Source organism: Oncorhynchus kisutch, linkage group LG18, assembly GCF_002021735.2.
Source record: "Oncorhynchus kisutch isolate 150728-3 linkage group LG18, Okis_V2, whole genome shotgun sequence".
Classification (NCBI taxonomy): domain Eukaryota; kingdom Metazoa; phylum Chordata; class Actinopteri; order Salmoniformes; family Salmonidae; genus Oncorhynchus; species Oncorhynchus kisutch.
Genome location: NC_034191.2, coordinates 19,421,339 through 19,433,773, shown reverse-complemented (window position 1 = coordinate 19,433,773; position 12,435 = coordinate 19,421,339).

Below are 12,435 nucleotides of genomic sequence, written 5' to 3'. Positions count from 1 at the left end.
TGCGCTAGTTATCAAGGGGCAAAGTATTGACACTTTTTTTTAAATTGAGAGACGAGCTTAAAGTTTTCTTTACTGACCATAATTTTCACTTGTCTGACCGGCTGCATGATGACGACTTTCTCACGCGACTGGCCTTTCTGGGTGATGCTATTTTCTTGCCTGAATGATCTGAATCTAGGATTACAGGGACTCTCCGCAACGATATTCAATGTGTGGGACAAAATTGAGGCTATGGTTAGGAAGTTGGAGCTCTTCTCTGTCTGCATTAAAAATGACAACACACAGGTCTTTCCATCATTGTATGATTTTTTTGTGTACAAATGAACTCAAGCTTATGGACAATGTCAAATGTGATATAGCAAAGCACCTGAGTGAGCTGGATGCGCAATTATGCAGGTACTTTCCAGAAACGGACGACACAAACAACTGGATTCATTATCCCTTTCGTGCCCTGCTTCCAGTCCACTTACCCATATCTGAAGAAAGACATTGCAGCAAGCGGTTGGAATGGAATTGGAATGGAATTTAATCAGAAGCCAGTGCCAGATTTCTGGTTTGGGCTACGCTCAGCGTTTCTTGCCTTGGCAAATCGCTCTGGCAAATCACATTGATGCTCTTTGCAACCACGCACCTATGTGAGAGTAGATTCTGGGCCCTCACTAGCATGAAAACTAAATACAGGCACAGACTGTGTGGAAAATGATTTAAGACTGAGACTCTCTCCAATACAACCCAACATCGCAGAGTTACAGTATGTGCATCCTTTCAAGCACAACCTTCTCATTAACCTGTGGTGTTATTCACAATTTTCGATGAACAAATACGTTTTTTTTTAATGTAAGATGGCTAAATAAAGAGCAAAATTATTGATTATTATTATATTATTATTTGTGCCTTGGTCCTATAAGAGCTCTTTGTCACTTCCCACGAGCCGGGTTGTGACAAAAATTCATACTCATTCTTATGTTTAATACATTTATCATATAGTGTGTGTGTGGCAGGCTTACAATGATGGCAAAAAACAACATTTGAAAGTGCGCTGACCCTGGTGCTAGAGGGGGTACGCAGCTGGAGGTTAAATGTTTGAAGGGGTATGGGACAATAAAACATTTGGGAACCACTGGTCTAGAATGTCATGCTGTAGAGTAAATATTTCTCGTCTAAGGGGCCTAGCCCGAACCATGAAAAACATTCCCAGACCAATATTCCTCCTCCACCAAACTTTACAGTTGGCACTCTGCATTCGGGCAGGAGGCATTCTCCTGGCATCTGCCTAACCTAGATTTGTCCGTCAGACTGCCAGATGGTGAAGCGTGATTTATCACTCCAGAGAACGCATTTCCACTGCTCCAGAGTCCAATGGCGGCGAGCTTTACACCACTCCAGCCGATGCATCTGCTGCTCGGCCATGGAAACACATTTCATGAAGCTCATGACGAACAGTTCTTATGCTGAAGTTGCTTCCAGAGGCAGTTTGGAACTCGGTAGTGAGTGTTGCAACCGAGGACAGGCAATTTTTATGCGCTACGCGCTCCAGCACTCAACGGTCCCGTTCTGTGAGCTTGTGTGGCCTACCACTTTCCGACAGAGTCAATGTTGCCCCTGGACGTTTCCACTTCACAATAACAGCACTTACAGTTGACCAGGGCAGCTCAAGCAGGGCAGAAATTTTGCGAACTGACTTGTTGGAAAGGTGGCATCCTATGATGGTGCCATGTTGAAAGTCACTGAGCTCCACAGTAAGGCCACTCTACTGTCAACATTTGTCTATGGAGATTGCATGGCTTTATGCTTAACTTTATACACCTGTCAGCAACGAGTGTGGCTGAAATATCAGAATCCACTATTTTGAAGGGGTGTCCATATACTTTTGTATATACTGCCCACACCATCCGCCTATGGCGTTCTTCTGCATCTGCGGTGGAAGGTGACCGAGCTACAGAGGTGTTTGTCAGACCATGAGACATTCCAAAAGTCTTCTTTTCAAAACGTCTGTAGCATTGGAACAGTTTGAGCTACAAACTAATATGACCCCACTACTCCATGGTACTGATTTCTTTGTGTGCGTGTGTGTGTGCATGTGTGTGTGCATGTGCGTGTGTGTGTGTGTGTGTGCGTGTGCATAAAGTAGAAAAAACATGTTGACTCAACCAATTTGTTGAGAAATGCAAATGCCATCCTCCTCTCTTCTGTGTTGCCGAAATGGTCTATAACTCTTTCATACAGAACATGCTTGCTCGCTAGCCTAACTTCCTTTCATTGGCTATGATTAGTCTGCTAGTTGACATTAGCCTATTATATCTAGCTATACAGTGCATTTGGAAAGTATTTCAGACCCCTTGACTTTTTCCACATTTTGTGACATTAGTCTTATTCTAAAATGTATTAAATCATGTATTCTTCTCATCAATCTAACACAATACCCCATAATGACAAAGCAGAAATTGGTTGTTAGAAATTTTTGCTAATTTATAAAACCTAATAAACAGAAATTACTTATTTACAGACACTTTGCTATGAGACTCGAAATGCAACCTGTTTCCATTGATCATCCTTGAGATGTTTCTGCAACTTGATTGTGGTCAATTAAATTGATTGGACATGATTTGGAAAGGCACACACCTGTCTATATTAAGTTTTACAGTTGACAGCCATAGGAATTGTCCATAGACCCCCGAGACAGGATTGTGTTGAGGCAAAGATCTGGGGAAGGGTACCACCAAGACTCTTCCTGGTGTTGGTTGCCTGGCCATAATTGAGCAATCGGATGAGAAGGTCCTTGGTCAGAGAGCTGACCAAGAACCTGATGGTCACTCTGACAGAGCTATGGTTCCTCTTTAGAGATGTCAGAACCTTCCAGAAAGACAAACATCTCTGCAGTCATCCACCAATCAGGCCTTTATGGTAAAGTGACCAGTAAAAGGCACATGACAGCCCGCATGGAGTTTGCCAAAAGGCACCTAAAGGACTCTCAGACCATGAGAAAGAAGATTCTCTGGTCTGATGGAATCAAGATTGAACTCTTTGACCTGAATGCCAAGCGTTACATCTGGAGGAAACATAGCACCATCCCTACAGAGAAGCGTGGGGGTGGCAGCATCATGCAGTTGGGGATGTTTTTCAGTGGCAGGGACTGGGAGACAGGATCAAGGGAAAGATGATCGGAGCAAAGTACAGAGATACACTTGATGGAAACATGCTCCAGAGCACTCAGGACCTCAGACTGTGGCAAAGGTTCACCTTCCAACAGGACAACGGCCTTAAGCACACAGCCAAGACCATGCCTGAGTGGCTTCGGGACAAGTCTCTGAATGCCCTTGAGTGGCCATGCCATGCCAACCCGATCGAACATCTCTGGAGAGACCTGAAAATAGCTGTGCAGCGACTGTCCCCATCCAACCTTACAGAGCTGGGGAGGATCTGTAAAGAAGATTGGGAGAAGCTCCCCAAATACAGTTGTGCCAACCTTGTAGCGTCATACCAAAAAAGACGAGGGTATAATCACTGCCAAAGTTGCTTCAATAAAGTACTGAGTAAAGGGTCTGAATACTTATGTAAATGTGATATATATACAGTACCACCTACTCATTCAATGTTTTTTCTTTATTTTTAATATGTTATACATTGTAGAATAATAGTGAAGACATCAAAACAATGAAACAGCACATATGGAATCACGTAGTAACCAAAAAAAGAGATAAACAAATCAAAAAATATTTTATTGTTTAGATTCTTCAAAATAGCCACTCTTTGCCTTGATGACAGTTTTGCACACTCTTTAGCTAGCTAGCAATTGGTTGACAACAATAGAACAAGATGCAACAATTCACGTTTTTTCTGTTGATGACGTTTGGCTTGATGTGATGTGATTGGTGTGAAGCCAAATCCAAACGGCCTTCCCTTTACCCTTTTTCTGTGTGCTCCAGGACCATTCACAGTTGAACTTACTTGTTTTAGCTTATTGGCTATTATTGTATAAAAAAATATATCAAGGAACGTCAAATCCTCACTGGCTTCCCTTGAATTCAAATGCTACGGGCGGCAACAATATCATACTATTTTTGACAAGACAGCATCAGATAAATGGGCAGAGACAGAGGGGCACTGCTTCGCTGCCACAATGTTTTCTCCGGTGAGATATGTTCAGCCTCTTGCGAATTGAAGGAAAATTATGAAACACAGAGAGACCAAAGATAAATTAGTTTATATATTTTTAGCAATTGTGGGAAGCCTTGGCATCCATGAATACACAAATCAAATCAAATCAAATGTATTTATATAGCCCTTCGTACATCAGCTGATATCTCAAAGTGCTGTACAGAAACCCAGCCTAAAACCCCAAAACTCCCTAGAAAGGCCAAAACCTAGGAAGAAACATAGAGAGGAACCAGGCTATGTGGGGTGGCCAGTCCTCTTCTGGCTGTGCCGGGTGGAGATTATAACAGAACATGGCCAAGATGTTCAAATGTTCATAAATGACCAGCATGGTCGAATAATAATAAGGCAGAACAGTTGAAACTGGAGCAGCAGCACGGTCAGGTGGACTGGGGACAGCAAGGAGTCATCATGTCAGGTAGTCCTGGGGCATGGTCCTAGGGCTCAGGTCCTCCAAGAAAGAGAAAGAAAGAGAGAATTAGAGAGAGCATATGTGGGGTGGCCAGTCCTCTTCTGGCTGTGCCGGGTGGAGATTATAACAGAACATGGCCAAGATGTTCAAATGTTCATAAATGACCAGCATGGTCGAATAATAATAAGGCAGAACAGTTGAAACTGGAGCAGCAGCACGGTCAGGTGGACTGGGGACAGCAAGGAGTCATCATGTCAGGTAGTCCTGGGGCATGGTCCTAGGGCTCAGGTCCTCCGAGAGAGAGAAAGAAAGAGAGAAGGAGAGAATTAGAGAACGCACACTTAGATTCACACAGGACACCGAATAGGACAGGAGAAGTACTCCAGATATACCAAACTGACCCTAGCCCCCCGACACATAAACTACTGCAGCATAAATACTGGAGGCTGAGACAGGAGGGGTCAGGAGACACTGTGGCCCCGTCCGAGGACACCCCCGGACAGGGCCAAACAGGAAGGATATAACCCCACCCACTTTGCCAAAGTACAGCCCCCACACCACTAGAGGGATATCTTCAACCACCAACTTACCATCCTGAGACAAGGCTGAGTATAGCCCACAAAGATCTCCGCCATGGCACAACCCAAGGGGGGGGCGCCAACCCAGACAGGATGATCACATCAGTGACTCAACCCACTCAGGTGACGCACCCCTTCCAGGGACGGCATGAGAGAGCCCCAGCAAGCCAGTGACTCAGCCCCTGTAATAGGGTTAGAGGCAGAGAATCCCAGTGGAAAGAGGGGAACCGGCCAGGCAGAGACAGCAAGGGCGGTTTGTTGCTCCAGAGCCTTTCACACACTGTAAAACAATTGTAATTTTTTGGGGATCTGTATTTAAATAGTTTTAGTCAACTTCAAATTGACTATTTGTTCCCTCTGAAAAATAGTTGCTATCCACAAAGCATAGTTAAAACCAGGGGCGCAACTTTGGTTTTAGAAGTGGGGGGACATATTATTTATTTACATTTTGTTTATTTATTTTATTTTATTTTACCTTTATTTAACCAGGCAAGTCAGTTAAGAACACATTCTTATTTTCAATGACGGCCTGGGAACAGTGGGTTAACTGCCTGTTCAGGGGCAGAACGACAGATTTGTACCTTGTCAGCTCGGGGGATTGAACTCGCAACCTTCCGGTTACTAGTCCGACGCTCTAACCACTAGGCTACGCTGCCGCCCTATGTCTGATAAACACTCCAAACAGCCTACCCGACCTCTCTGAGGCGTCCGCATGGTCCTAAAGCACACTGTCGCCTCATTTTGTATCACATTCCAATGATAAAACTGGGGTAGGGGTGGCAAAAATGCAATTTCAGAATGTGAGGGGGACATGTCCAGTGAAACTATAGTTATCCCAGGTCTGGAATGCAGTGACACACATGAAAAATGGGAAGGATTTGTGAAGATGAGGTGGGGGTAGGGTATGGGTGTGAAGTGAATAGATACTTTACCAAAACAAGAGTAACATGACTTTTGAAAACAAAAATCCCCCTGAAGTCATGCAGGTTGGCATTGTTTTGCTGAGAATTTGCGCCAGGATAATCACACGTCTCCAATGCTCTCATGGTGTGGGCATCTATATTTGTTTTCATAGCGAAGGTGGCAACTGAGGTCTAGAAAGCTTCAATTTGTGTTTTTTTTGCAAACAAAGCTGGAGAAAATGTGTGATCTAGGGAGAGCTGACCAAACACAAATAATAATTTACACTCACAAATACTCTTCAAAAAAGTAGAAACAGACATGATTTTTTTCCCTCCATAGCCTTAACTTGTGACGAGCTCGTCTTACATTTAACGTTCAATACTGTGTGATATTTCATTGTATGTCTTTGTTGAGGGTCTGGCTTGTATAGAAATATAATGACATCATTGCCATAACTTGGTGACATTACAATCCGAGAATCATCACCATTGCAATGTCAGCAGAACATTGAAGAAGATATGAATCCTATCCATACTCAATGTGGCATTGTCAATATTCATTCAGAATTCATATTATTCATTGCTGTAAGTTCTAATGAGTTTCCTCTAATCATCTAGATGATTGACAGCTGAAGTTGTGTGAGTGTTTCCTGGTGTGTCCGTAACACAATCAAGGCATGGGGACACATCCTGCAGTATAGCCATGAGGATGTGCTGAAATCCTCTAACTTTTTTCCATGACAGAAAAGCAGAGATGAGAGGAATGACAGGAAGTGAAGGATGTGAAGGATTGAGACTCAAGAGACAGAGATAATGAGAAACATACTGAACAAGGAACATTGAAAAAGGGTGAAGGTTAAAGTAGACACAAATCACAACATTTCTGGAAAAAGAGGAATATCAATGAGAGACAGACAGAGGGACTGGATACACAGCAGGTCTAGGACATGACTTATGGTAGATGAGTGAGAGAGACAGACAGAGGGACTAGATACACAGCAGGTCTAGGACATGACTTACGGTAGATGAGTGAGAGAGACAGACAGAGGGACTGTATACACAGCAGGTCTAGGACATAACTTACGGTAGATGAGTGAGAGAGACAGACAGAGGGACTGGATACACAGCAGGTCTAGGACATGACTTATGGTAGATGAGTGAGAGAGACAGACAGAGGGACTGGATACACAGCAGGTCTAGGACATGACTTACGGTAGATGAGTGAGAGAGACAGACAGAGGGACTGGATACACAGCAGGTCTAGGACATGACTTACGGTAGATGAGTGAGAGAGACAGACAGAGGGACTGGATACACAGCAGGTCTAGGACATGACTTACGGTAGATGAGTGAGAGAGACAGACAGAGGGACTGGATACACAGCAGGTCTAGGACATGACTTACGGTAGATGAGTGAGAGAGACAGACAGAGGGACTAGATACACAGCAGGTCTAGGACATGACTTACGGTAGATGAGTGAGAGAGACAGACAGAGGGACTAGATACACAGCAGGTCTAGGACATGACTTACGGTAGATGAGTGAGAGAGACAGACAGAGGGACTAGATACACAGCAGGTCTAGGACATGACTTACGGTAGATGAGTGAGAGAGACAGACAGGGGGACTAGATACACAGCAGGTCTAGGACATGACTTACGGTAGATGAGTGAGAGAGACAGACAGGGGGACTAGATACACAGCAGGTCTAGGACATGACTTACGGTAGATGAGTGAGAGAGACAGACAGAGGGACTAGATACACAGCAGGTCTAGGACATGACTTACGGTAAATGAGTGAGAGAGACAGACAGAGGGACTAGATACACAGCAGGTCTAGGACATGACTTACGGTAGATGAGTGAGAGAGACAGACAGGGGGACTGGATGCACAGCAGGTCTAGGACATGACTTACGGTAGATGAGTGAGAGAGACAGACAGGGGGACTAGATACACAGCAGGTCTAGGACATGACTTATGGTAGATGAGTGAGAGAGACAGACAGGGGGACTAGATACACAGCAGGTCTAGGACATGACTTACGGTAGATGAGTGAGAGAGACAGACAGAGGGACTAGATACACAGCAGGTCTAGGACATGACTTACGGTAAATGAGTGAGAGAGACAGACAGAGGGACTAGATACACAGCAGGTCTAGGACATGACTTACGGTAGATGAGTGAGAGAGACAGACAGGGGGACTGGATACACAGCAGGTCTAGGACATGACTTACGGTAGATGAGTGAGAGAGACAGACAGAGGGACTGGATACACAGCAGGTCTAGGACATGACTTACGGTAGATGAGTGAGAGAGACAGACAGAGGGACTAGATACACAGCAGGTCTAGGACATGACTTACGGTAGATGAGTGAGAGAGACAGACAGAGGGACTGGATACACAGCAGGTCTAGGACATGACTTACGGTAGATGAGTGAGAGAGACAGACAGACAGGGGGACTAGATACACAGCAGGTCTAGGACATGACTTACGGTAGATGAGTGAGAGAGACAGACAGACAGGGGGACTAGATACACAGCAGGTCTAGGACATGACTTACGGTAGATGAGTGAGAGAGACAGACAGGGGGACTAGATACACAGCAGGTCTAGGACATGACTTACGGTAGATGAGTGAGAGAGACAGACAGGGGGACTGGAAGGTAACAGGGCAGGCTGCCAGATGAACAGGGACTTTGAGAGCTGTGGGAAGCAACCTCAACCAGGAAGAGACAGAGGCAGAGGGAGAGTCTGGGAAGGTATGTGGTGTTAAATGGTTGAAGTGGAATACCAGCTGAGGCAGAGCAGGTCCATGAATCAGGCTGAAGCACCATGAAGTAGCAGACATCACACAAGCCAGATGTGCCTGCTGTGAAACCCCAGTAATGGAACACACACACACACTTCAATATTTATGAAATTAGTCTACAATATGAATCACAATAATAAAACAAAATGATATATCTAAAAGTTTTATAATAATTTTGTTTTTAGGCCTTTAGGAAGCAGTAATGCAGTCTAATTTTACAATTTCATTTATATAACTTAGTTTTGAAGAGAGGAATAGATCATAAAAGAATGTATATAAAATCATATAATTTGGCAGTGAACTGCCCAATCAAAGAAATAAAACATCTAAATAAGCAGCAAGTAATATGATAATTGCCCACGTTTTATCTACACATTAATTTGCCCTCAATACTGTATAATTGGCCCTTAAAGTGAGAGCTGTGTGGAGTAATGAATAGTTTCCCCAAACACAGCATAGCATCCCTGTCGACTTGAGTAACGTCATTTTAGACTGTGACTGATTTCAACCCTTGACTGAACCCATATGATCCTAGTTTACGACCCACAAAAATATTAAGCGAAAAAACATCTTAACTTGATGAAGTTGGATAATTGTACGTGATTGTCCACCAGAAAGTCGTTGGCACGTTTTTTTTCTTTGCCCTGGAAAGCAGTCCGCAGTTTCAGTGTCTCAACAAAAAGTAAGTCACTATATTTTTCCAGTTTAAACTGGTATTATAATCTTGTCTTCGAAGTTTAAAAGACTAATTGCAGGAAGCCTGCAAATGAGCAACATTACTTCTAGCTATACGATCTCAAATCAAATGTTACTTACAAGCTCTGGGTAGTTGGCTGGGTAATTTCTTATTTATGACCATAGAAAAGAAAACTAGTCATATATTGCATAGTATTTTGGGGGCCTCCATAAGAAATAAATGATTTGGTGTGGGAAACAAACTGGTATCCAAGTAAATGACGGGAATCCAATGCCTACCTTGAAAAATGAACCAGGACCACACTGAATTTGATTAAATATTTGTCCTTACATCTTTTGATTTTGTTATTTAGATTTCCAGCTTTCATGAGGCCACATCAAAGGGAAAAAATGATCTTGACCAGACATGGATTGAACAAATACAAATGGAATCATTTGCGTCATTCTGCGCAGCTGCTCATATTAGTTATGTTCAGAATAATTTTCAAATAGCCTATTGGTTTAATCATACAAACCCAAAACAAAACGAAATTCCACTGTTTCATCCCATTTTTTTCCTCCCATAAAAAAAAAACCATGAGAATGTTTGATCACATCATGAGCAATATGCTAATATGCAAACAGCTATTTGGAATAAATTACAATAATAGCTGCCCTTTTAAATGATTGAAAACATATAACAAAATATGGCCTCATATTTTCATATTTTCTTTTTATAAGAAACATGAATGTGTTGAAAATCCCAAATTGTTTGCATAGTCAATTTACACACGGCTCTGACACACAAACTTACCCCACCTTTTCACAGTCCCAAATCCAGAACAAATTCACGAAAGCATACAGTATTATGTAGAACTTCGTTCCATCTCATATTGCTCAAATAAACAGCAAACCTGGTTTCAAAAAACAGATGAAGCAACACCTCACTGCACAACGCCTCTTCTCTATTTGACCTAGATTTTGTGTGTATGTATTGACATGTAGGCTACTTGTGCCTTTTTCATGTAGTTCTGTCCTTGAGCTATTCTTGTTTATTAATGTTCTGTATTATGTCATGTTTCATGTTTTGTGTGGATCTCAGGAAGAGTAGCTGCTGCTTTTGCAACAGCTAATGGGGATCCCAGTAAAATACCAAAAATGTAGATCTATTATTTCCCCCACGCCACGTTGGGCCCAGGCCAGACAGACTGACTCTCTTCCTTCACTGAAATAAAAACTCTGAGGTCTCTGACCCTAAACTCTTACCAAATGTAGCATGCATCCACGTGTATCAACATTCCATCCCATCTCTTCACTGTTAATGCAATACGGAATCATACCCTCACTTTAACTCATATCACAACCTTAACTATTTACTTTACTATAACCCTTAACTAACCCTAACCTTAACACTTACATTAATCGTTTTAATATTAAACTTCAATGTGGTGACGTCATTCCGTTTACATTTTAGCATAAAAAAAAAATCATTGAGCACATGTATTTCCATTGTAAGAGGTCAGCTCGGCTATTTTTTCAATATACTAGATAATCTTTGTCAACAGGCGATGAGAAAAATTCACGACTAAACACTGACCTCTGCTGACATGCTGGAGTTACTACACAACTACCTTTAATTTCCAGTTAGTGGCCGTGCCCGAAATCTGTCTTGCCTACTACTTAAACTAATCGTACCAGTGGCGGTTGGGACCCTTCACGACGAGGTAGGACGATTTTTAATTTAATTTTTATTTTTTATATTACATTATATTGGACAGTGGAGGCTGCTGAAGGGAGAACAGGGCATAATAATGGACGGAACGGAGCAAATGGAATGGCATCAAACACATGGAAACCATTATGATTGATGTATTTGACACCATTCCACTGATGGTGCAGTAACACATTCAATACCGCCTTGCATTCTCTTGCCTGCATTTAGCTGATCTAGGGTATAATCATTAGTCCAACAGTTACAAACAAGAGTTTCTACTGGACAAATTCAGGTATGTTTATCCCCGTTTTGTTATTATTGCTTCCGTTTAAGAAACGTTTTTCAACAGAATTGTCCGAATGAATACACCCATAATCACAAGTAAACACAGTTCACTTTCATAGCAGCCACGTTGTATCGCATCTACGTTTATCCTCTTCTCACATTTTCCCTTTGTTTGTGGACTTCAATGCACAACATATCAGCTGTATGTGACCAGGCATAAAATCCTTTCCAAGCCAAACCATATAATATCCGCAACACATAGCCTACATCGTTGTCACTATATTAACTAAAGTGACGTCATAGTCAACCTACAATGCCTTTGGAAAGTATTCAGACCCCTTGACATTTTCCACATTTTGTTACGTTACAGCATTATTCTAAAATGTATTCAACTGTTTTCCCTCATCAATCTACACACAATACCCTATAACGACAAAGCAAAAACAGTCATTTTTGCACATGTAATCAAATAAAATAAATCGAAATATGATATTTACATAAGTATTCAGACCCTTTACTCTGTACTTTGATGAAGCACCTTTAGCAGTGATTACAGCCTCAACTCTTCTTGAGTATGATGCTACAAGCTTGACACACCTGTATTTGTGCAGTATCTCCCGTTACTCTCTGCAGATCCTCTCAAGCTCTGTCAGGATGGATGGGGAGGATTGCTACACAGCTATTTTCAGGTCTCTCCAGAGATGTCCGATTGGGTTTAAGACCTGTCTCTGGTTGGGCCACTCAAGGATATTCAGAGACTTGTCCCGAAGCCAGTCCTGCATTGTTGGCTGTGTGCGTTGGGTCGTTGTCCTATTGGAAGGTGAACCTTCACCCCAGTCTGAAGACCTGGGCGCTCTGGAGCAGATTTTCTTCAAGGAACTCTCTGTACTTTGCTCCGTTCA